Below are 24,838 nucleotides of genomic sequence, written 5' to 3' on the forward strand. Positions count from 1 at the left end.
TACCCAGTAGCTTCAAGTTTTAAAAAGTCTAAGGCATGTTATAAAGATTAATGATAATGTCAATGAAAATACCAAATGATGGCTGGCAAATGGTACCGAGTCGCAGCACTTAAATGAGTTCTCTATCGCTGCTGTAAGAAATGACCACAGATGTCGTGGTTAGCAATACACATATATTACAGTTGTGGAGGTCACATGTCTGAAATGGGTTTCAGTGGGCTAATATCAAAGCGTCAGCAGAGCTGCATTCCCTCCTGGAGTCTTTAGGGAAGAAGCTGTTTTCCCGCCAGACCCAGCATGAAGAACTTGCCTGCCTTCCCAGGCTGATGGCTCATTTCTCCATCTTCGAGGCGAGTGGAGTGGCATCTCCAGATCACTAACTCTGATCTCCTCCACTGTTTTCCTTTCTAAAGGACCCTTGAGATTCCATGGGGCCACGTGATAATCCAGGATGATTTCTTGATTTTAAAATCAGCTGATGAGCAACCATAATTCCATCTGTAACCTGAGCTTCCCCTTGCAATGTAACAACAGCATATTCACAGGTTCTGGGGATTATGATACGGACATCTTTTAGGGAGGGGCATTGTTTTGCTTGCCACAGCACTTTTCTCCCTTAACATTTGTTCGTTCATTCATACACTTATGAAAGGAAACTATGATTGGTCAAAGTATCTTTTACCCTCCAGAAATCTGTTTAGGTAGAGAGCTTAGATGTTAAAAAATTAAAAATGGGGTGCCTGGGTGGCTCAGTCGGTTAAATGTCTGCCTTCGGCTCAGGCTCAGGTCATAATCTCAGGGTCCTGGGGTCGAGCCCCGTGTGAGGCTTTGAGCTCAGTGGGGAGTCTTCTTGTCCCTCTCCTGCCCCTCCCCCCACTCATTCTCTCTCTCCCAAATAAAATCTTTTTTTAAAAAAATAAATTAATTAAAAATGCACAGATAATTATATATAACTGACAATTTTATTAAAAATCTCATCAGGGGTGCTGGGTGGCTCAGTGGTTAAGTGTCTGTCTTCGGCTCAGGTCATGATCCCAGGGTCCTGGGATCGAGCCCCACATCGGGCTCCCTGCTCAACGGGGAGCCTGCTTCTCCCTCTCCCTCTTCCCCTCCCCCTGCTTGTGTTCCCTCTCTTGCTGTCTCTCTGTCTGTGAAATAAATAAATAAAATCTTAAAAAAAAAAAAATCTCATCAGAAAATTAACTGACAGTTTGCAGCAGGCCCTAATGTGAGCCATTCAAGTTTGTGCTACAGACTTTTGGAGGAATGATCACTTAGGTATATGAGAGGCAAAAAAGAATCACTGGAAATTTTGATTGTCTATAAGAATTAATATTCCTTCCCCAAAAGACACATGTGGCCTTAGTTCGCTTTAAGATAAGAACAATGGAGGTGATAACCTCCTTCCATTCTGCCTTGCTGACTCCCCACCAAACTTTGAAGGGTGTAAGAAATCTTCAGTGGAGCCAGAGGAAGGCAGCTAATAGGGTGAAGAGCCTAGAGTCGGAACATATGAGAAGTTTAGGAATATGCATGGTATGATCTTCAAGTACTTAAATGACAGTCACATGAAAAAAAGCTAGATTTATCTTTGAAAATTCCAGAGTTTGAAAATGCTAGAATACATGTGTATCAGTTAGATTTAAACTCAGTCTTACAACTTTATGTGGTTATAGTTTTCTGAAAATGGAATGACTTGCCTCTTGAGGTAATGAGTTTCCTGTTACTAAAGGTATCTGAATAAAATCCAGACAACAGTATGAAAGAATGAGCTTCCAAAGCACTTTGTTCAGGTCTCAAACATTGTTATCATTTACATGCCAGTCTTCCTGTATGACTTGTTACCTCTTTCTAGGCCAAGCCTATCCTATTCATTTTTACTTGGTTTAGAAGGTACCCATTGAATGTTGGATAGGCGAATGAATGCTGCATGGATGAGGTTGAGGTTGGACAGCGTGATCTCTCCAACTCTGAGACTCTCAGTTTTCTGAGCTAGGATTTGAACTAGGTTTAAAGAGTAGAATTGGAATCCAGAAAGGAGCTGCTGGTGGTGTATTCTAGGCGTCACAGTATGGAAAGGCCTAGAGAGGGGACGGAGCAAATCAGAGTGGGGGTGCTCTACTGGGTGAAGAACAGGAGTTAGAGTTGAGGCAGAAAGCTGGGTCATGATTCTCTGCAGTCTGGACCCAGGTCGACACTTGACTAAACTGTTCTGAAAGAAAAGTACTCTGACATTCATATGTGTCACGGCTGGATGGGGGATGGCTAGGGGCTTAGTGTGGACTGAATTATGTCCCTTCCCAATTCATATGTTGGATGAGGATGGGGCCCTCATGATGGGATTAGTACTCTTATAAGGAGAGACACCAGGAAGCTTGCTTCCCCACCCACCCTCCCATGCAAGGACACAAAGAAAACAGTGCCATGTGCCAACCAGGAAGAGCACCCTCACCAGGGAAAAGAATCAGCCTAAGACAGGCTATTGCCTCAATATGGGAGTGAAAAGTTAAAACTCCGAGCTAGACACTGGAGGAAGAATATGAAGGAGGGCACAGGTGGGAAGAGACATTACTGAAAACACCAGGACTTGGTGGTAAGGTAAAGGAGAGAGGGAGGAAAGGAAGGGTATCTAAGAGGCCCAAAGCTTTGTGCATGGGTGGCCATGAGGATGGACATTTATGCTCACTGTTTCTTTCTTATTCAGATGGAAGGAATTTGGGGAAATATTCAGAAGATTCAAATTTCCCCAAACTGTTTCTGTTAAGTTCATGGCTGAAAGTGGGCTGTTTCTGATATTTGTGAGGATGGAAAGTCAAGAGTATTAGTCTGTGAGGGGCAAAAGTTTCAGAGGCGAGCTGCGGTACGGGTAAGACTTTGCCCCGAATGGCGGTAGGGATAGCAGGCACCGCTGTGGGGGAGCCCAGCCCTGGCCTGCACGGGAGCAGACACTCGAGCTGGAGCTCCCCGTGTCATTAAATGACCTGTGAAGATGAAGGCCTCTCAGCTGGTCCTCCACACAGTGTCTGTTTTAGGGCAGCACCCAACGAAAACTCTCATCCCTATTAGTACTAAGGATAATTATATGTTTCTTAGGTAATTGGATTTTATTTTGACATTTTGGGACTCTGAATTAAATAAACACCTGACTGTGTCTGTGTGTACGTGACAGAGTGAGGGAGGAGGTTAGAGGAGGTACCCAACGTTTTGGAGCCACGATGGTGGTCCAGTTACAGCATATGTGTTCTATAATACTTTTTTAGCCTCTTTTCCATTTCTTTTTATATCCCCACCCTTGTTTTTCTATCCTCCCTCCTCTTTTTAATTTATGCTGTCTTGTATTTTATGCATCCCTGAAAGTAGTCCTAAATTCATTCTGGAACAAAGGAGAATAAATACAAATATATTTTTATGTATATTAGTCCCCATTTTATACATGAGGAAGCAGAGGCTCAATTAATTTACCTAACTCACTCAAGATTACAGTGGGTATATTAGTTATCTATTGCTAGGTAACAAATCACCCTCGAAATGAGCAACTGAACACATGAACATTTATTTTCTTACTTGGTTTCTGAGAGGCAGGAATCCGGGAGCAGTGTAGCTGAGTGGTTCTAGCTCAGAGTCTGAAGAGGGTGCAGCCAGGCTGTTGGGCATGTTGCAGTCATCTGAAGGCTTGACTGGGGCTGGAGGATGTGCTTGCAGCTCATGCCCATGGCTGTTGGCAGAACTTTTCCATTTCTTGCTTCATGAGCCTCTCTATAGGGCTGTTCACAACAGAGGGACTGGCTTTCCTGAAAGCCAGTGATCTGAGGGAGACACTGAGATGACCCTGCAATGATACATGGTCAGAAGTGATATACAGTCACTTCCTTACATTCTGTTGGTCACACAAGCAAACCCTGGTAACATTTGGGGGGAATGCCACGAGGGTATGAATTCCAGGGGTGGGGATCCCTGGGGCTGTCTTGGAGGCTGCCAGTCACACTGAGTAAATAATGTAGCAGAGTCCACATGATGCCGCTTTCACAAAAGTACTGGATTCATGCACAAGCGTGGCCCCCAGAGCTGTTTCCATTCCTTGCATCTGAAACACTAGATTCTATTCTGGGTTTCCAGTTTTCTTCCTCTGAGCCTGTTTCCCATTGCCAATGCTGCCACCATTTCATCCATAAAGCTTTGTGTAGCCTCGTAACTCTATTTAATCTTTGCTAAAGGTAAATCCAAATCTGATTCTTAAGATAACACTAAATGACAACTTTTGGATACCACTAAGAAGTTAAAAATAATAGCTAACATAACACTATATATGCTTACCTTCTCTGAATTTGGTTATGCAAGACACAATTGATTATAACTTTAATTCCTTTCACTTTTCTATATTCTTTGCTTCATGGGAGGTATATGTGTGTAGAGGATGCAAGTTTCTGGTTATTCCACCCCTCATAAGATGAGTCCACCCCTCTTGTCAATGTAATGAGAAAATCCATAAAGATATTTTTATAGAACATATTTTTACTGCACTGTTGAACTGTAGCCAAATTTTTGTCAGGGAAAGACATTAGGACATGTTGTTTTCCTGGATTCAGGGAACTGCTGGCTCAGTGTTCAGTATTCAGACCACAGATCCATGACTTACCAGTAAACCACCTGGATAAATGAACACAAAGGATTTCATTTGCTGCTGGCTATTATCCTGCCTTTTGATGATTCTAACTCTATTCTGCATCTGGAAATTCCATTTTCATTTGAAGTATGCATAAAGTGATGTCACTATGAATGTTTAAGCACAACCCCAAATTTCTTAGCCAAGATTATGTTTCAGAAGAATGGTGTTGACTAATTATTTCAACTGCAATTTAAATTTGTAAGCCATTACTATGTGCTAGTGGCATTTGAGTGTTCTTAAAACTTTCTTTACCTCTGGGATCTACCTTCAAGGCCTGGTGTGGTATGCTAGTTTACAAATAAGATAATTACTTCCGCCTAGGGAGAGAACTTTCTCTTTACATTTGACTTATGTACAAGTTATTCTGATAAATTAGAGTGCTGACAGTGTTCTAAGCTTTGTGCTACGTTCTGTAAATGGATAAAAGGGTAAGACACAATCTTTGTGCCTTTAAGAACTTGTGGTCTAGCTGCTAGATAAACATTAACAGGAATAATTATGAAACCATGTGATATAGCAGAAGTATTCACAAAATGCTTGAAGAAAGGGGATAAGGAGTTTAGTTCTGCCTGGTGGAGGAAGGAGGAATCAGGAAACACTCTTCTTCCTAGATCAGTGGTCCCCAGGTGCTGGTCCCAGGACCAGTGCTAGTCTCTAATAGAGTTTTTACGATTTGTGGCAGAGTGAGAAAAAAAAAATGAAGCCATGTTATTTTAGTGAAATAAACGAAATTACATAAGATAACTTTATGATTTTTATAAATTCTTCAGCCTAAAATTCGGATTTACATGTTTATTTTCTGTTATATTGTCCTTTATGAAGGCATGATGATAGTATGTATTATTATGTTTTCTTTAATTGCAAAATGAAACCTGGCAAGCTCACATCAATCTGCATTTTCACTCATTCATTCATTTATTGGTCCTGGATATCCAAAAGGTTAGGAACCCTTAGTATGGATGGTTGGTTATACTTGAGCTCGAGTTGGAAGAGAGATACATTCCTGTGTAAAGCAGTTCCTGCTATTTGCCTATAAGTGGTTTAACCACATCTGCATTAGGGGTCAATTAATCTATGAGAAAGAAAAAAACATGCATGCTTGCTTTTTTAAGACTGATTTTGAATGTTTGTCTTATCTGTGTCTGCAGGCGTGTGGGAGGAAGGTAGAAAACCTGTGTCCATAGTGGTACAGAATTTGAACTATAGTTTTGGAAAGCTGCCGTCACCAACATATACACTGTGTTAGAAGGATTTTTCCCCCCGTAAAGTCTTCTGAAGTTTAGATAAGATTAGTCTTGAGGATTATAAACCTTCTACTTCTTTCTGGGTGTTCGGTTAAAAAAATCAGAACTTTTGTATATGTGGGCCTTTTCTCCCCCTAGCTGTTTGCAAGCAGATGCGAGCAAGAGCGAGCGATTGGCTGGGTCTGAGCAGGTCAGCAGTAACAGGACCTTTACTGCCGCCCCGCTGAAGGCCGGCTGTGCCCACTGCCTCTCGTTCAGCTCACCTTTGGTAGTGAAGCTTTTCATCTCTTTGCAAATTGATGCCTCTGAAGTATTGAGCTGTAGCCATAATTTTAAGGAATGTGTCCTCTTTGAAGAGAGAGTCAAGGAAAATGACAAAAATGATAAAAGGACTGAATAATATCAAACGATGTTTAAGAAAAGTATAGGGATTCCCCCCCATCTGAACTCTGGGGCAGATCTTACAAGAGCTTACCTGCCCCGAGTGCCTCCCAGCAAAAGCACTTTAAGAAATGATGAAAGATTTCCTTGAGAACTTGCCAGACAACACTTGTACATACCAGGCTTTCATTGTACTACGCACTTGGAAGCAATCCCCGTGGAAAGCAAGAGCGCTCTGAGGTCAGACAAGCTCCTTGCTCCATCCCCCTCTGACTGTCAGGTCCTAATATTGCTAAACCTCAGTTTCCTCCTCTCTACAATGGGAATCATCTATTTTACTCCATAGGGTTGTTGTAAACAGAAGTGATAGCATGCAATAAGCATAAACTACCACTCTTCCTATTTTTATTATTGCTATCTCCTTCTGAGAGGAGACCCTCTCTCCTGCCCTCTCTCCTTCTCTCCTGTGCACTGTCTTCCATCTTTGAATCTGGAGGGTCCTGATTCGAGTGAACATGCATACTAATTGATTCTTTTGGCTTCCTTCAGTCTAGAGCATCTTCATATGAACAAAAAAAAATAATGTTTATAGGACAGGTCATTTATTTTGGCTGTCATATATTTAAGCAAATTAATAAAAAATTTATATCACAGTATTTCTAGACAGAATCATGTAGAGGAAAAAATGTTAAATATTTAAGCAAATTATATTTTCTATTAACAATCCTCAGACTTGTCTCTCTCCATGACCTTTAGCAACTCAGCAATGGAAATATTGGAAGGAGGTAAACATATCGGTAATGATGGAATAATAGAATATTACATGTCCTTCCTGGTTCCTGCTTTGAGAGAGAGAGAGCGAGAGAGAGAGACAGAGAGAGAGGGAGGGAGAGAGACAAAGATAGAGATACGTGGTCCCAAGGGGGTGGAATCATGACCTGATCTGACTCACAGAGGAGTGTCTGGAAGCCTGTCTGCCCTGAAATGACTAGCTAAGCTGTTGGAGGTTGAGATAGAGAATCTGAGAAGCCTGTCTTTACTCACATACTCCCAAGAAACAAATGTAATACATTAAAAGGGGGCGGAGGAGTCATGAGGTCATATCTCTTGGTTAGAAATGTTGAATAGGGGCACCCAGATAGCACAGTCAGTTAGGCACCTGACTCTTGGTTCCGGCTCAGGTTGAGATCTCAGGGTCGTGGGATCGAGCCCCACATCAGGCTCCGGGCTCAGCACGGGGTCTGCTTAGGACTCTCTCTTCCTCTGCCCCTCCCTCCCTCAAATAAATAAATAAATCTTTTTAAAAAATGTTGAGGGGCGCCTGGGTGGCTCAGTGGTTAAGCGTCTGCCTTCGGCTCAGGTCATGATCCCAGGGTCCCGGGATCGAGCCCCGCATCGGGCTCCCTGCTCCGCGGGAAGCCTGCTTCTCCCTCTCCCACTCCCCCTGCTTGTGTTCCCTCTCTCGCTGGTCTCTCTCTGTCAAATAAATAAACGAAATCTTTAAAAAAATAAAATAAAAATAAATGTTGAATTGACCTAAACTTAAAGAGCATGATTTTGAGTCCTTAATTCACTCAACCAATAGTTAATGGTCACCCAATGTGTACCAGACACTGTTCTGGACACTGGCAATCTAACAGGACCAAGTCCCTGTTCTCATGGAATTTGCAGTCTAGTGGGGAAAACAATACAGAAAGAACTCAGGAATTCCACAGAAAGGACCCTCCTGTGGGGTAGGAACACCCTGAGGGTGGGCCTGGTGGCTTAAGTACCATAATCACCATGCTTAATATTCACTCAGAAACTTAGGTGTGTGCTTTCATGTTGTTGGACTAATTACCAAAACGCTGACTTCCACCTAAAGCAGTGAGTATTTTTGACCTCTCAAACATGATTGACATGGCTTTGCAGATAGATCTATTTTTGTTCGGCTTTCTCAAGTTTACACTCTTTGTGGTAGCCAACCAGGAAAATGCCACCCAGCCCCAGGTGTAAGAGAATACGCTCTATGTTACCCATGATAACGGACATGCTGAGAAGCAAACCTTTGATTTTATCAAATGCAGTTTTGTACTTGAAGCACTGGGGTTACCTACCTAGTGTTTTACTCTTTGATATATTTAACTTTTTTGGGTATGCTTTCTTAAGTTTCAATGTAGTAATAAGAAATTTCGGCCGAGGCCAAAGCCTGGATCGTATTATGTGTGCTGGTAAAGCCACAAGAATGACCTTCAGATTTCTGTAGGCTGGTGGTTTGTAAAGAAGGAGAGTTTGTTCTAATCTTAACCCCCCTACAACCCGAGGAAAAACCTGTGGTAAATCAAGCCGGACACGTTAGGTGTTATATTTCAGCTACGGAGTGATTATCTAATACCACTCTGCATTTGTTTTTAACTCCGGATGTACTGTATTAGGTAGTTAAGAACGAGTCTTCTCTCAAATATCCCCCACAGATTATTCGTTAATTACAATGGGGAGAATGGTACCTTTATAATGGGGAGATCTGGCAGATACCACCAGCATCCATGAATCTAACATCATCAACGATTGTGATTACTGACTGACATGTTCTCCCTGATGAGAGGTAGTGGGAAGTACACGGCATCACCTCAGAAATAAGTATGCTCACCAAAGAATGTGTAACTTGACCATGAGGAAACAAACAGACAAATCTAGACTGTGGGACCTTCTGCAAGGCAACTGGCTTGGACTCTTCGAAAACATCAATGCCCTGATGGGACAACAACAAAAAAGGGAAGGAAGGCTCCAAATTAAAAGACACGAAAGAGACAAGAGGGCTGAGTGATGGAGTGCTGGATCCAAAAATGGAGGAGAGAAGAGGAGAGGGCAAGGGAGGGGGGAAGGAGGAAAATATCTGTAAAGGTTATTTGGGACAAAGCTGGAGAAAGTTGAATATCGCCTTTTGATTATGTAATGCTTTTGTCTTGGTGTTAAGTTCTTTGGAACATATCGTTAGCAAGGAGACTGTCTGTTCTTTGGAAATACATGCTGAAAGCTTCAGGTGGGAAATGTCATAAAGTCTGCAACTTTCAAATGGTTTAAGACAAAAATAAGAGAAACAAATGTGGCAAAATGGTAATCGGTGAATTTAGGTGAAGGGAATATGACCTGTAGGTTTTGCATTTTTTAAACAACAGGGAGAGTGAGGAGACAAGGAAAGTCTATCTGAGAGAAATGATTACAGAAATCTGGAACAAAACCAAAAGACGTAAGGAAGCACACATGCCTACAACTTAGGCATGAAGCCCAGGACAATGGGCAGATCTCTACGGTGGGAATCACAGGGATTATGTCCTCTGTGTCCTGTGTCGCCACCAGCCATGTGACTGTGGGCAGTTTGCCTAAACTCTCTGTATTCGTTTCCTAGGGCTGCCGTCACAAAATACCACCGACTCTGTGGCTTCAAACAACAGAAATGTATTTTCTCACGGTTCCGGAGGCCAGAAATCGGGTCTCGAGGTGTCGGCAGGGCCAGGCAGCCTCTGCAACCTGGAGGGGAGAATCTTCCCTTGCCTCTTCCTCGCTGCTGGGGGCTCGCCAGCCATCCTTGGCGCCCCCACTTTGCAGTCACAGCACATTCATCTCTTCCTCCGTGGTACATGGTATTCTCCCCTCATGTGTCTGTCCCAGTACCTCGTCTCCTAAGGACGGCGCATACATTGAATTGGGCTCTAATGACCCTAATGACCTCATCCTAAGCTTGATTACATCTGCAAAAACTCTATTTCCAAATAAGGTCGCATTCACAGGTGCCGGGGATTAGGGCTTTGACATATCTTTGGGGAGGGGGGCACAGTTCAACCTACAAGACTCTCCATTCTTGTTTCTCCAACCCCCAAACAGGCCTGGGCGATGTGGGAGGGCCCCATGAACCAAAATGAAGTCCAGGGTCCCTTCCGCGCCCAGAGCGCGAGACTCTGTGGGTCCACTGTTCCAAGCTGTGACATTGGTCAGCCTTGGGTAACTAGGAAGCCCAAGGGAGACTTGATGAGGAGGCGGTTCCAGGTCATTACTGAACAGAGAAGAAACGCAGCCTTCGGAAAATACGATCCTTGCGCGTTCTTGGCATAGCAGGCCGCTTTAGCTCGCCCTCACAGTCATCCTCTTCGTCTTCAGTTTTCTTTGTCTCAGTGGTTGTTGGCCCAAAGTTTTCTAAGTTGAACTCTCATCCTGTTACCCATAAAATTACATAAAATGAGATGCTAGTGTTAAAAAAAAATAAATAACTGTCACGTTGCAAGTGATTTCAGATGTTGGACAGGCCCCCAGCTGGAGCAGATTAATGAGGAAAATCAAGACTCCTCTCTCTATCTTTGTCCTTCAGGCTAAAAAAAGGCAAGATAAGAAGAGAGGACGTTCTGTAATGAGTAAGGGCTGCTGCACCTTCAAACCGGCTCAGCCCCTCCTGCTGGGCCCGCTCTGGGAGTCTGGAGGAGGAGACCCTTTGAGGCCCTTGGCCTTCCCTTTGCAAGCAGAGGAGGCAGGGAGCAGCATAAATGGAGATGAGAACTGTCCATGCTCCTTCCTGATGTCTCTGTGCTTCAAAGAGAAAACTGTGTCACAGCCGGGGAGGGGAAAGCACTGAATACCAAGCTGAAAGAGGACATGTTCCCAGAACTCTAGGCCCACAGTTCTCAGTGTGACACGTTGTATACAAAGATGCATCTGTACCCCCGCTCCAGCCCCCCCATCTCCCTCCAAGTGACCTAAGGTGGACGCACCAGGTGTCTGTAAACCAGGACAGGGTGATGTCCCATCTGACAAATCTCCAACTTGTGGCAGGAAGCAAAAACCTCAGGAAAATGAGATCTGAGCCAAAATTAAATAGCGTTTCTTTTTCCTGACTTTCAGAAATTATTTAGGTAAACAACTGGCGATTTAATTATGATGTTGTCGTTATGCAAGCCTGTTATGTCACCGGCGGCCAATGCTAGGTAAAAACACTGGGGATTCACACTGTGTTGTTATAATTCTGGTCTTTCTCTGCCATTCCTTCAGCAGTGGGAGTTATGGGTTTGTCAGCATTTCCATTAGTACCTCTTATTTTCAAGGCTTCTGTCTCAGTTGCTGAAAATTGCATGGTATTGGATGGAAGCCGGGAGATAATTTCCTTCAGTGTGATAGCAGCTACATTCTTTTATGGTTGTGTGTGACTTTGCAAGTGATTCCAATTTCTTTTTATTAAAAAATTAATTCATACATAGATCTCAACTCTTTCTTTTTGCATATAGCTCTTATTCAAGATTGGGGTGTGAATCATGTGGAGTAAACATTTACAAACAGGGCACGATTCAAGAAAGGTCCTGCCCCGTGGCAGCGATGGAACGAGGTATGCTCAAGAAGTAATGAGATCGACGTGGTGGTCGTCAGTCATGGTTCTTTCTGGTCACACACTGTGTATCTCTGGGATTTCCAATATCAAACAGAGGAGAAAGGAAGATGTGGTCTTGGATTATAAATTTAAATTACAGGTGTTATACTTGCTACAGACATTGGGGATTTCTTATCAAATCATAGAATTTTAGTATCTGAAGAAGAGCTTAGATTTTATCTTATCCATCAATTATGGATACTTATTCCATCAACTCCACACTCCTTCTTCCTCTTTTCCAACAACGTATCAGTCATCTATTGCTGTGTAACAAACAACTACAAAACTTAGTGACTTAAAAAACAATCACTGAGTAACTCACAATTCTGGATGTTGGCAGTTTGAACTGAGCTCAGGTAGGTGGTTCTACTGCTGGTCCCACCTGGGCTCACCCACGTGGCTACACAAACTCCTTTCAAGCCTCTGTTTGTGTTACATTTGCTAATGTGTCATTGGCCGAAGCAAATCACATGGCCAAACTCACATGCAAGGAGGTAAAAAGCTAAGACTCTATCTTTTGGTGGAAGGAACAGCAATATAAATGGAAGTATGCATCCATTGGTTTTTCTTTGGAAGCTAACGTCCCATCTGTCAGATTCAGCTGGGATCTCCCTAGTATTCTGTTTTGCCTGAAAAGAAACAAAAGGAGAGATAGTTATGGGCCTGTGTGCCAAAACCAAAAAGCCTCCTAAGGGAAGTGAGAATTCATCATAGGAGAGAGAGGAGAGTGACACGATTGTCCAAGGACACTGAGTCAGTGATCGAGGTGGGGACACCTCAGCACAGGGCCTATCTATCCCTCAGATGGCCCCAGCCCTGCGCCCATGATCGGTACCCAAGGCCTGAGAAGAGGCTGCAATAAAAAGAATAAAACAGAGTTTCAGTGAAGCTTCTAGGGATGACATGCAGGTTTAGAGGGTGAAGGGAGTCTGGGGCGGGGAGTGGGAGGGAGGGGGTTGCTGAACCCAGGCTGCTTCTGGACCAGAATTGATATGGGAGAGGAAATCACTTGGCTCAGGCCTCCAGGCCTCTGACACAGGCTTTGATGGTTCTCAAGCACACACGATTCACCTCTCAGGACTCCCAGACAAGCTGGAAGACAGTGAGGGAACAGAGTTTCCTATAGAGCAAGCAAAGTCAGAGTCAGAGAAAGTTTTTTTGGTGACCCTTATCTTAACCCTATTTCTGGCTTCTGGCTGTTGTGGCCTGAGGAGCAGGAATGAGAGCTGTCCCCTACCGATGAGCCTGGCGTGGCCCAGGCAAAACTGTAGATTGTCGTCTGTTCTCGACATGTCTTAACCTCCCACACAGAGTCTCTTTCTCCTTTCTTGTCCTTATCTCCTCTGTATTTTATTTACCGTAACAAAAAGGCTCTGCTTTCTGTTGACAAGTAATTCCCCCCAGGCTTAAATTACTCCCTGACCTAGAGATCTTTGCATTTTCATAGGAGATTTCTGATGACCCAAACTCCCTCTGGAGCTAAAGGAATAAATCTTTTTTTTTTTTTTCTTTAAGAAGAAAAACTGGCTTTAGTTTCAGAGATTTTCACATATTCCAAAGGTATCTACAAAAAGACATTTGCTCTAATAAGTAAATTTATCAAGATCTAAAGGAAAAAAGTCTTTAATAGAAAATTCCATTGTGGCAGGGGAGATGCTGGGCAGAGAAGGCTTCCTGGAGTCTCTCAGATCACATCACATGGGTAGCTCCAGGCTCAAGGCCCTGTCTGTGCCTCCAGGAGCTGTGACGACCAAAGGAAACATGAAGAGGACAATGTGCTGATTTTGGAAGCTGAGAGAAGCTCACAAGCTTTCAGTCAATATTTTACTATGCGAATTTTCAAACATGAGAAAATTGGGAGGAATTTGTACTCAACATCCATGTACTCACCACCCAGATTCTATCATAATGTTAATATACTTGCTTTATCACATCTCTACCCTGTCCATCCCTATCCATGAATCCATCAATTTTTTTGATCCATTTTAAAGTAAGTTGCAAGCATCACTTCCCCCTAAATACTTCAACATGCATTTCATTAACTAGAGTTTCATTTTATTTACAGCTGTTTTTTTAGGTATGCACAATGATATATGCACATTTTAGGCAAACATTCTAAGTTTTGACAAACATGCACAATCGTTTAATGGAGACTCCGATCAAAATGACATTACTATTATCCCAAAATGTCTCATGCTCCTTCTCAGTCAATCTGCCCTCTTACCCAACCACAGAGACAACTACTACTCTGATTTTTTCCACCATGGATTAGTTTTGTCTGTTCTAGAACTTCATAGAGTTGGAACCATACGGTGCATACTGCATTATGCAAGGCTTCTCTCACGCAGCATGTTTTAGAGATTCACCCATGGTGTTGCTTGTGTCACGAATTTGTTCCTTTTTGTTGTCGAGCAACACTCCATTTGTTAAGTGTACCACAGTCTGTGTATCCATTCCCCAAGATCAATACCTGGAATAAAGCTGCCATGAACATTCTCGTATGGCTTTTTGTGGATGTATGTTTTCATTTTTCTTGGATAAATACCTAGGAGTTGAAGTCCTGGACCATAAGGTAGGCATATGTTTAAAACGGTGGCTTTTTTCTGAAGTGCTGTATGATTTTACAACCCCACCAACAGTCGGTTGTTCTATATCCTTATCAACATTTTACATTGTCAGTCTTGCTTAATTTTAGCCATTCTGGTCAGGGAGTAATGAGAGAAATTAATGAACACGTAAAGTGAGGCTAAAAAACCTGATAGGGCAATGAAATAAATCATTATGATTTTTGTAGTTTTTATTTTTATAGTTTTCTTTTTAATCTCAGGGTATGTTCTGGATATTGTAAAAGTTAACCATATTGGAGGTCGAGTAGCTAATTGAAACTTCTAGCTAATGAGAAAGTATGTAAAGGTTTTCTTTTCTACATATAACATTGTCATGAGGACAAGAGAAGAAATGTAATTATTGGTGGCTATTTTTTCTAAAAGACAAACCAGGAATGAATTTAGAGTAATTAATTAGAAATTTATATTCCCAGAAATATAAGCCATTGGGCTCTAAGGCATAAAAAGACAAACCAAATTATTGTTTCTAGAAATTTCTTTTTTCTTCTTTCATTAACTATTATTTGACGTCAAAGCCAATCAATTATTGTTCTGGGCAGCAGAATATACTGAAGTATCAGTCACGGTTCCTGTTCTCTAGCTAGCATGTAAGTCTGTATGTATTATTCCATGATGTATATAAGCAAAAACTGATGTATAATCAGCAAGTGCTGGGGAAGGGGACTTGGGAGCCCTCGGCTAGAAAGAGACTTCAGGAAAGGGATAAAACTGAACATGAACCTGCAAATACGGGAGGATCAGAGAAGGGTTAAGATGGAGAATATTCCAAAGAGTAATCAAAGGAATCCTCGTGAGGGTAGGTTAACACTTTACTGAGAAACCGGCTTCTTTATCAAAAGATACTTTCTCTTTGATCACTGTGGTAGAGACATGAGAGAAATTGTAGGGTCAGAAGAATTAGGAAGAATGTCCCCAGATGCCCCTACAATCTCAATATTCAGAATCACCACAGAAATCAAGTTTCTTTGGCAATGGCATGGGTGAACTACTGCCAAAGAGTAAATGAGTGTGTGTGTGTGTGTGTGTGTGTGTGTGTTTGTGCACGCATTTCAAGTGAAGGCAAGAGGAAGCAGAAAAAATATAGAAGTCTTGGATAAAACAATGGTCTATAACACATTTATTGATAGGTATTTATTCATACGCTATTTTGTTGCAGAAGAAAGTAGGATAACTTGAATGGATACATATGACTTGAAGGCATAAAGTTAAAATAAGGATGAGATCATTTTTGCATGAGTTTCCTCCCGCATCACTGTACTCATAGCTTTGCACTTGTGCAGACAATCGAATGGCACTTATAGCCTTCGACCTACATTTACAAAGCAGGTGGTCTGACTGTCGTGCAAGCTGGATCCTTTCTGGGTCACCGCCTGTTGTGAGTCAGGTTTGGAATGAATTCCACAAGCTCAGTTTAGGTTAAGGAATACTCTTTATTGAGGAAAGGGGAAACCTATACGGCAGATCACGTAGAACGAGAAGACATGGATGCGCCGCCTCCCATGGGCCCTCAGAGAGACAGGCGAGGGTGCCCTGCAAGACTTGTAGTCAGGGTTCATATTCCAGTAAGGAACAATCCCCCTCCCCCGCAACCCTGATTCCACTTTTTCTAGAAAGCAAGTATAAGAGTGTTGCCTTGCCCCTGGGGGAACCCTCAGGCAGCCTGTCCAGGCAGTCTGGATTTGGCGGCCCAGGTGTTTACAGAAGTTGCTGGGAAAGCCAGCTGCCTCGCACCTGAGGAACTTGGGATCCATAAGATGTTGCAGTCCTCCCACAAGAGGGAGGACACTAGCAGTCCCATGGCAAGCTGAGCTTAGATGCAGCTCTTCTGCTATAACAAGGAGTCTCATCGCTAGCTCACTGTCCGGGTCACCAGAGTGAGTTCCCGGGGTCATTCTCAGACTGGGTTGCTCATCACACTATACTTACTGAGAGGTCTGCAGCCAGGAAGCCGAAAACTTGCAATGGTGGCCTTGCAAAAGCCCCTCCACCTCTCTGACCCTAACTGGTACTTACCCTGCTCAGTAAGTTGTTAGGGAATCAAATGAGAGTGACCAGTAGCCAAACAACTAAAATGAGGGGAAGTGGAAGGAGGTGGTCAAAAGGTACAAACTTTCAGTTAAAGATAAGTACCAGGGATGTAATGTATAGCATGGTGACTAGAGCTAACGCTGCTGTATGGGATACAGGAAAGTTGTTAAGAGAGCAAATCCTAAGAGTTCTCACCACAAGGAGAAATTTTTTCTTTCCTTTTTATTGTATTTATATGAGAAGATGGATATTAACTAAACCTACTGTGGTAATCACTTCAGAATATGTGTCAATCAGGGGCACCTGGGTGGCTCAGTCATTAAGCGTCTGCCTTTGGCTCAGGTCATGGTCCCAGGGTCCTGGGATCAAGCCCCGCATCAGGCTCCCTGCTCAGCGGGAAGCCTGCTTCTCCCTCTCCCTCGGCCCCTCCCCACCACTCGTGCTCTCTCTCTCTCTCCCTCTCTGTCTCAAATAAATAAATAAAATCCTTAAAAAAAAAAGTGTAAATCAAACTATCGTGCTGAATGCCTTAAACTCATACAGTGATATATGTCAATTATTTCTCAATAAAACTGGGAAAAAAAAGTTTAAAAGCAACAGCAAGAGCTGGGGCGTTTGACGCAGTTGGAAATCTTGGAAAAGGGGAAAGTGCAAACAATGGAGTCCCCAGTTAGAGTAAAAAGAAAGCCAAAAGACAGAGGGGGCTTCTGCCTCACTTCCAGTTTGGAATTCTGAGAGGAGCCCGCCTCACCAGGGGAGGCTACAGAAGAGCAGAAATGGTGACCAGGCAGTGAGAGGGCCTGCACGTGGCGTGCAGGTGATCCAAAATCCCATACATCCCACTAGGGGAAGACGGAAGACTGAGTGGGCCAAAGGGACCTGGGTTTGGAACGAGGAGGTGGTGCCTAGGCACATGATGTTGGCACCCACTCAAAAGCTGGATGGACCGGTCGTATCGCCATTGAAGCCCCATGGGATGCTATTGTAAATGGGATTGTTGTCCTAATTTCTTTTTCAGATAGTTCATTATTAGTGTGTAGAAACCCAACTGATTTTTTATGTTGATTTTTATCCTCTATTTTTTCTTCTGTTGCTTGTGCTTTCATTGACGTATCTAAGAAACTGTCACCTAATTTAAAGTCATGAAAATTTACGCTCACATTTCTGCCTAAGCATTTCATACTTTCAGCTCGTATGTTTAGGTCTACAATCTATTTTGAGTTAATTTTTGTACATGGTGTGAGGTAGAAGTTCGATATAAAAGAGATCCTCGGGGTACCTCGGGGCGCCTGGGTGTCTCAGTCGGTTAAGTATCTGACTTTTGATTTTGGCTCAGGTCATGATCTCATGGTTGTGGGATCAAGCTCTGCATCCGGCTCTGCACTCAGCAGGGAGTCTGCTTGAGATTTTCTCCTCTCCCTCTGCCTCTCCTCCAACTCTCTCTTTTTCTCTCTCTAAAATAAATAAATAATCTAAAAAAAAAAAGATATCCTCATAATTTTACTTAACATTTTTAAGGTTTAAGTGTGGTGCTGTTTAAAATGTGGCTACCAGGGCACCTGGGTGGCTCAGCTGGTTAAGCGTCTGCCTTCGGCTCAGGTCATGATCCCAGAGTCCCAGGATCAAATCCTGCATCAGGCTCCCCGCTCATCAGGGAGTCTGCTTCTCCCTCTGACCCTCCCCACTCTCGTGCTCTCTCTCTCTCACTCTCTGAAATAAATAAAATCATTAAAATTTTTTTAAAAAATAAATAAAATGTGGCTACCAATTACTTTTCTATTGGACAACACTAAAGTGGACCAGGGGTAATATTGGACACATACAATGTGCCAGGTACCATTCTAGGCACTAGGGATACCGAGACAATGAGGCACAAACTCTTTTCTGAAAGAGTTACAAAGATTTTGTGGGAAACAGACAAGCAAACAAATCCACCATGGTGGAGGATTTGGTTCTCAGCTTCATATATCTAGAAACAATCTTATCCGTTCCATAGAAAAAGGCATCCTGGAACACTGGCTCACAGTTACCATGCTCATGATGCATATGCCACTGATGCATAAATCACAGTACCATCATTTATCAGTTTTCAAGGAGATCTGTAATAATAACAGTTACGATGTATTAAGCACCTACTATATACAGACACTGCTCGAGATATCTCCGTGCATTATGTCATTTAGTCCTTAGGACAATCCTCTGAGATAGTACTATTGATCATCTCCATTTTACAGATAAGGAAATTGAGTTGTAGAGCCTTGAACTAATTTGCCCAAAGTCACACAGCTGGAAAGTTTTGTTTGTTTGTTTGTTTGTTTTTAAAGATTTTATTTATTTATTTGAGAGAGAGGATGAGAGGAGAGAGAGAGCACATGAGAGGGGGGAGGGTCAGAGGGAGAAGCAGACTCCCTGCTGAGCAGGGAGCCTGATGCGGGACTCGATCCTGGGACTCCAGGATCATGACCTGAGCTGAAGGCAGTTGCTCAACCAACTGAGCCACCCAGGCACCCGGGTTTTTTTTTTTTTTAAAGATTATTTATTTGAGAGAGAATGAGAGAGAGCACATGAGAGGGGTTAGGGTCAGAGGGAGAAGCAGACTCCCTGCCGAGCAGGGAGCCCGATGAGGGACTCGATCTCGGGACTCCAGGATCATGACCTGAGCCGAAGGCAGTCGCTTAACCAACTGAGCCACCCAGACGCCCAGCTGGAAAGTTTTAAGGTCGGGAACCGTGCTCTTTAATCACTACACTCTGTTGTCTCTTGCCAAATGTACTAGACATTCATGTTGGCTGCTCAGCGGTTTGTTCCTCTGTAGGAGGATTTATATGCAAAGCAGCATTACACTCAGGAAATGTCCCCGTGAGTATCAAGTCAGAGCAAGGAGAGTTGGTGACAAATGGAAAGGCTAATGGCATTAAGACCCACAGTAGAGTCAGAATATACCCAGTGCAGTGCTGGGGAACTGAATTTGGGGAGTCATGGAATCCCTTCCTCTGGATACTGCCAACTCCTGCCTCCCTGTGCTTGCGTTTATTTTCTTTTTAATTGTTTCCAGAGCAGCAGTTTCCCTTTCATTAATTCAGTCCTACTTTTGACAGCATAATACCTGCAGTTATGTTCTTGCTCTTCCTGTTTTGAGTCTAGGAAATATTTTGTGTTTAAGGTGACGGATTGACTGCATTCCTTCACTGGATGTTGGCTTGCTGAGTCAAAGCGACGGAGCTCTAACCAGCCACGCTCCACCTTCCCTTCCCTTCTCAGTTCCAATCGAAGTCCTGACATTTCTATGCCACTACTACCATCGCTCTCATAGTAACCGACACAAACCTGGTTTAAAAGGATAGACCTTCTGGATCTTCCTACCTAGAGCCTTTCCTCTCTCCTGTCCAGCCTCCACACACAGGCTGCCACCCAAAATAGCTCCAGGGTTGACCTACACCTTAGGTAGCTCCCTTTTGATTTCAAAATAAGCTCCTTAGCTTGGTGCTTTAGGCTCCCCATGATCGAGCTCCACCCTTATCATCAGTGTTCCTCCCCACTGACTCCTCTGTCCCTCGGGCCCCCGTCTTTGCTCATGGTAGCTCCTTCCTCTGAAACCGGTCTCTAACAAAACTACCTACTTGTGTAGGGTCTCCCTGATTGCTCCCTGTCTTCTGTGTCAGAATTCTCTTTCTCTCCCCCAGGGTGTCCCACAGTGCAGGACATGCGGACACAGTCTGGCTCAGGCTACGTTTAGCTTTGTGATGATGGGAAAACCAGGGGCTCTGGAGCCCTGCCCCCTGGGTGAGGAACATGCCAAGGAATTAGGACAATATTAATAATAGCTAGAACTTTCTCAACAGCTGTCACATACTGAATGCTTTATAGCATTATCTCATAAACTATGTCCAACTCTTTGAGGAAGGGGATTACGGTCCTCGTCATACAGATAACAAAACCGAGACTCAGGCAGTAAAAGTAGTAGCCAGGTGGTGGGGCTGGGATTCAGAGCAGGTGGCGGAGGCTCAGCTTTGGCATTTTGGTGCCCATTTCAGAGGCAAGCTGGTAGCTGGCTCCAGGGAGGCATCAAGCAGAAGACCTGGTCTAGGCTGCCCTCATTTAACTCCTACTCTTAATAATTTGGAAGAGAGCCGGCACAGTGGGAGCTGCACAGACCAGAGGAGGAAACCAAAGCAGATGTCCAAAGGAGCTGGTGCAGAGTAGGAGAGAGGACCTGGGATTCGGTCCGGGGAAAGTACGCATCAAACCAGCAACAGAGAGCCAATCCACCACGAGGGCAGGGAGGTCAGGAGGGAAAGGGGAGCTAGGAAGGTGGAAAGCTCTAGGAGGGCTGATGGACAGTCACGGTGGGGGTGGGGCTGCTCTGTCATGGGATGAGGCAACAGCAAGGCCAGGGCTATTCTGGGCAGCACTCAGTGGAGGTGTTAAGTACAGAGAGGCCTGCTCTCATCTTCACGTTTGCAGAGGTGAGTCTGTCACAGACTTTGTGTGCATGTATGCGTGCGTGTGCTCACACGCGGAGCCTTAGCTCTCTCTTACCCATACACACACCGATACTGAGCCCCATCACACCCTGTGAATCTTTTTAACTTTCTTCTTTTCCAGGTTTTGCCTGTATATTTCCTAATGCTTCTAAGAGAAGTTGTGGGGCTATTGCATTTATAGGATATGGGGTATGGTTCAGAGTGGATGGGGAGGCAGCAAGTAAGTAGCTGAATAAAATAGCACTCAGCCACACTGATGAGCTAGTCCCAAGTTCTGGAAGCTCTGTTTTTAGTTGGAAGCTCTGATCTTTCTAGCCCATCTAGAGGCAACGTTGCTTAGTGTTAAAGGTGGGACCCTGGGTTTACATATGGCTCCACCTTTTACTACCTACATAAACTTAATTATTCCACCACCGAAGAGTCTATTTCCTCATCTGTGAAGTGGGAATAGTAATAACACCTACCTCATGGGGTTGCAGAGAAGGTTAAATGCAACAGGACCTGTGTTGGTGGCCCTTGGTAAGTGGACACCAATATTCTCTCGAAATCTCCCTGGAGGTTAACAGTGTAGTGTCTTCACAATTTGCCTATAGTCTTCTTATTCAGATGACTTTGGATTTTGATATGCCAGGCTTTGCAAAGATTAACAGATTGAACCCATAGTGAAAAACAACAACAAAAACAAAAAAGCCAGTTTGAGGACTTTCTTCTAAAGCTGGAATAAAGGATCCCAATCTTTGGAAAGTTGGTTAAATGGGTTCGGGGATACACTAGGCTTTGGAGCCATATCTTTATGTACCTCTGGGGTACTTCTTAGCCTGGGACTATTAAGAGGGTCCTCACATGTAGGTACCTTGAGAGCCAAAGTTCTGTAGTGATTCTGCCATTCCCAAACCTCACCGCTGGCCGTGCCTTCTAAGGCTTGAGAGCACTCTTCAAATACAACGTAGTATATGTATCGGGGCTGTGGGCCTGCCCACGACAAGGTGAGGACGAGATGGAGTGAGGCCCTCTGAGAGCTTCATTTTTCTCCCCCTTTATGTGGGGGACTTACTCAGTGCCTGCCAGAAGCAACAGGACAGTTCTGGGCACTCTCAGCTGGCTGATTCCCAGGAGAGGGGAAAGGGACATCTCTGGCCTTCCAGCTGCAAGGGCCCTCTGGGGCCCACTCAGTCCAGACTCTCAAAGGCTCAAGAGCCAACAATGCTTGTCTGTAATCCCGTCAGAGTAAGTGATGGGCAAACTCACCCTACACCCTGCAGTCCTCTCAACCAGGGCTCCTCTCTACAAAGTTCTGGGTGAGCAGGGTGCATCCAAAGAGAAGCCATAAGAGGATCCTTTCTTCTTCAAAGAAAAGCAAGGAAAATCAGAGAGAGGCAAATTGTCTGTCTTCTACCTGCAGAACTGACTAAGGAAAATTATGAACAGGCCAAGACTGATTTATCTCCTGATTCATGAACCTGAATTTGTTTTTGTATTTGACTGATTCAATTAATAAAGTGCTTACATGCTCTATTTTTCCTCTATCATAAGCAGAAAAATTTCTCCATAAAATGTCCTAAATGACCGTGCTTTTGAACTCAGTATGACCCTCTGTGGGTGATTTTTGTGCATATTGGAATGTGGATAGTTCAACCGCTCTTTGAAAAATGTTTATTAAGAAGGATGATAAGGGTATATCTCTCAGTAGAGAATGAGGATAGAGTCTCCCCTTCCTTTACCCCATACATGTATCTGGCAGGCCTTCTTGGGAAGCTGATCTGGTAGATCCTTCTTGGAAAACTTTTCTTTGCTTAGTTTGGTCTGACAGAGATGCTGAATGTTTTGCCAGTTTCCAAGGAAACTAGTGGGGAAGAGAGTTACTGCTGCTCAGATGCATTGTAAGGCGGTGTCCAGGTGCCCGCAGATCCAGCACACCATGGCTCTCTCTGGCATAACACATGCCCTTATCAGCTGCGTAATCTCAGGCAGGTCACACAACCTTTCTGGATATCGGCTTCCTTATTTCGGCAATGGGAATATCCACAGCTGCCCTACCTGCCTTACATGGTTGTTGTGGGGAGTGAAATGGCATAATATATGACAAAAGGCTTTGTAGAGGCAACAAGCCATACAGATTTGAGGGGTAATTATTGTACTGTTATGGCAGCCAGTCCTTAACTAGAGTCAGTCTGCAGGATTTTATTTCCCCAGGGGATAACTTCTTTGTTTCCAAGTAAAAATGGTTAAATTCCATCAAGGACTATGGGGCAAAGGCATCAATCTTCTGCTTTCGCTGGACAATGGAACAGTATCCCTTGGAGACAAGTCTGAATGTTATTTGTGTGCCCACTAGTATTAAAACATGTTTCTAGACATTGTGTCCTTGGATTTAAAAATTATTACTCAAGAAAGTCTTTTCCTCTGAAATTCTTCAGAGCCGTCCTGCACCTATACGGAGTCAGCCAGTGTGGGGTCAGACCCAAGAGCGCCATGTAACGCTGGACAGAAGACTTGCTTGTGGTTGAAACTATGTCAGCAAAGACTCAGGGACTCCAGGGGATGGAGAGGAAGGACTTCCCTATACCTATACTGACCAATTTACACGTAGAGTCATAAGTAATAAAGTGGGAAAGTTATCTGGGCCAAACTCCTCATTTTAAGATGAGAAAATTATGGCTCAAATTTGGTTAAGTAAGCAAAATAGGCTTAGTGATAGGTTAAGTAGTTATTTTTTGAAAACTTAATTTTTCTGATTTCCAGGCCAATGTTCTTTATATTAAATCATTAATAATATGAACAATATCAACAACCACAATAACAGCTACTGTTTATTGAACAATGAGTATGTGTTAGATATTGTGATAAGCTATTTACATATATTCACTCATTTAACTTCTGCAACAAACCAGTGAGGTGGTATTTCTCCCATTTTACAGATGAAGAAAATGAAACTCAGAAGTATTAATTACTTGCCCAAGATCAGAGTACTGATGTTTATACCAGTTCACAGTATAGAGAACAAGAAGGGGTATAGCATTGTGGTTGTTGCTATTTTTTACAGACAACATTGTGTCTACATTCTTAAAAAAGTTAGGGATGAAAAGCCACTTCTTACCCCAAATATCAAGGACCCTAGAAAATATACTCTGAATGGAACTGTCACACAAAACTTACCCTGAAGCACAGCCCAACTTTATATTGACAGGGATTAACTGGAAATGAGAGTGTGGAACCTCCACATCTTCCGCAAACCAAGCGTTTAGAATTCAGATACAAGATGAGTCATAAGAAAAATGTGCAGGCTTTTGGCCACAGTGGAAATACTCATTTCCCCAGTTGTTCAGCACATCAAAACATCAAGACCAACTATTTTTATGTGCTAGGAATGTTTAAAACATCTTTTAGTCTTAGTGTTGCTTTTAAAATAACTGAACCAATTTCTGTTGCCCCTGCTGTATTTTCATTCTAAAGATCCTACACGCCAGCTTCTTCTCCTCTTGCTTTGTAGGAATTATGATGAGAAACTCTCCAGGCCCACAGTCGTCACTTGTCACAACAAGTTTGCCTGCCCCTTAGTGTCGGCATTATATGCTTCCAACATTTGTTAAAAAGCGTAACTCCTCTATAAAGTCTTTCTACACTCTGGCACAACTTACAGAGTTTGACTTTTAAAACTCTGAACATGTATTTAATTATAACTCAAAAGATCAAAAAATATTTTTTAGAAATTCTATCTTCCCTAAAAAGTTAACTTTACATTAAACAATGCTATGAACAAATGTCCTAAAAGCACCAAAATAAGTTCCTGATATTTCTCCATTATAAAATAAAAGCATCATAAGAGAGGGAGAACAGCAATCTCTGAAATCAGCCCAGGCTCTTTAAGCCCAAATAGAAACAGGATGAAACTTGACAAGAATAAAAGAAAAAAAAAATCTTATGAAAACAATCCTGTATTTGATTATTGACTGGTAGTGGAATGTGGTGTGTAACATTGATGGGAAAGAGGATCGTGATGCTCATTTAATAGGACG

General features: G+C 43.2%; 1 long non-coding RNA gene across 1 annotated transcript in view; it reads left to right on the forward strand.

The window, feature by feature from the left end:
* The first annotated feature begins 14,045 nt into the window (after positions 1-14,045).
* Positions 14,046-24,838, forward strand: part of LOC144381842 (uncharacterized) — a 41,822-nt gene continuing 31,029 nt past the window's right edge. Inside the window, exon 1 of the long non-coding RNA XR_013447791.1 lies at positions 14,046-14,255. This is a non-coding gene — a long non-coding RNA (uncharacterized LOC144381842). The remainder of the gene's footprint in view (positions 14,256-24,838) is intronic.

The sequence above is a fragment of the Halichoerus grypus genome, chromosome 5, assembly GCF_964656455.1.
Source record: "Halichoerus grypus chromosome 5, mHalGry1.hap1.1, whole genome shotgun sequence".
Classification (NCBI taxonomy): domain Eukaryota; kingdom Metazoa; phylum Chordata; class Mammalia; order Carnivora; family Phocidae; genus Halichoerus; species Halichoerus grypus.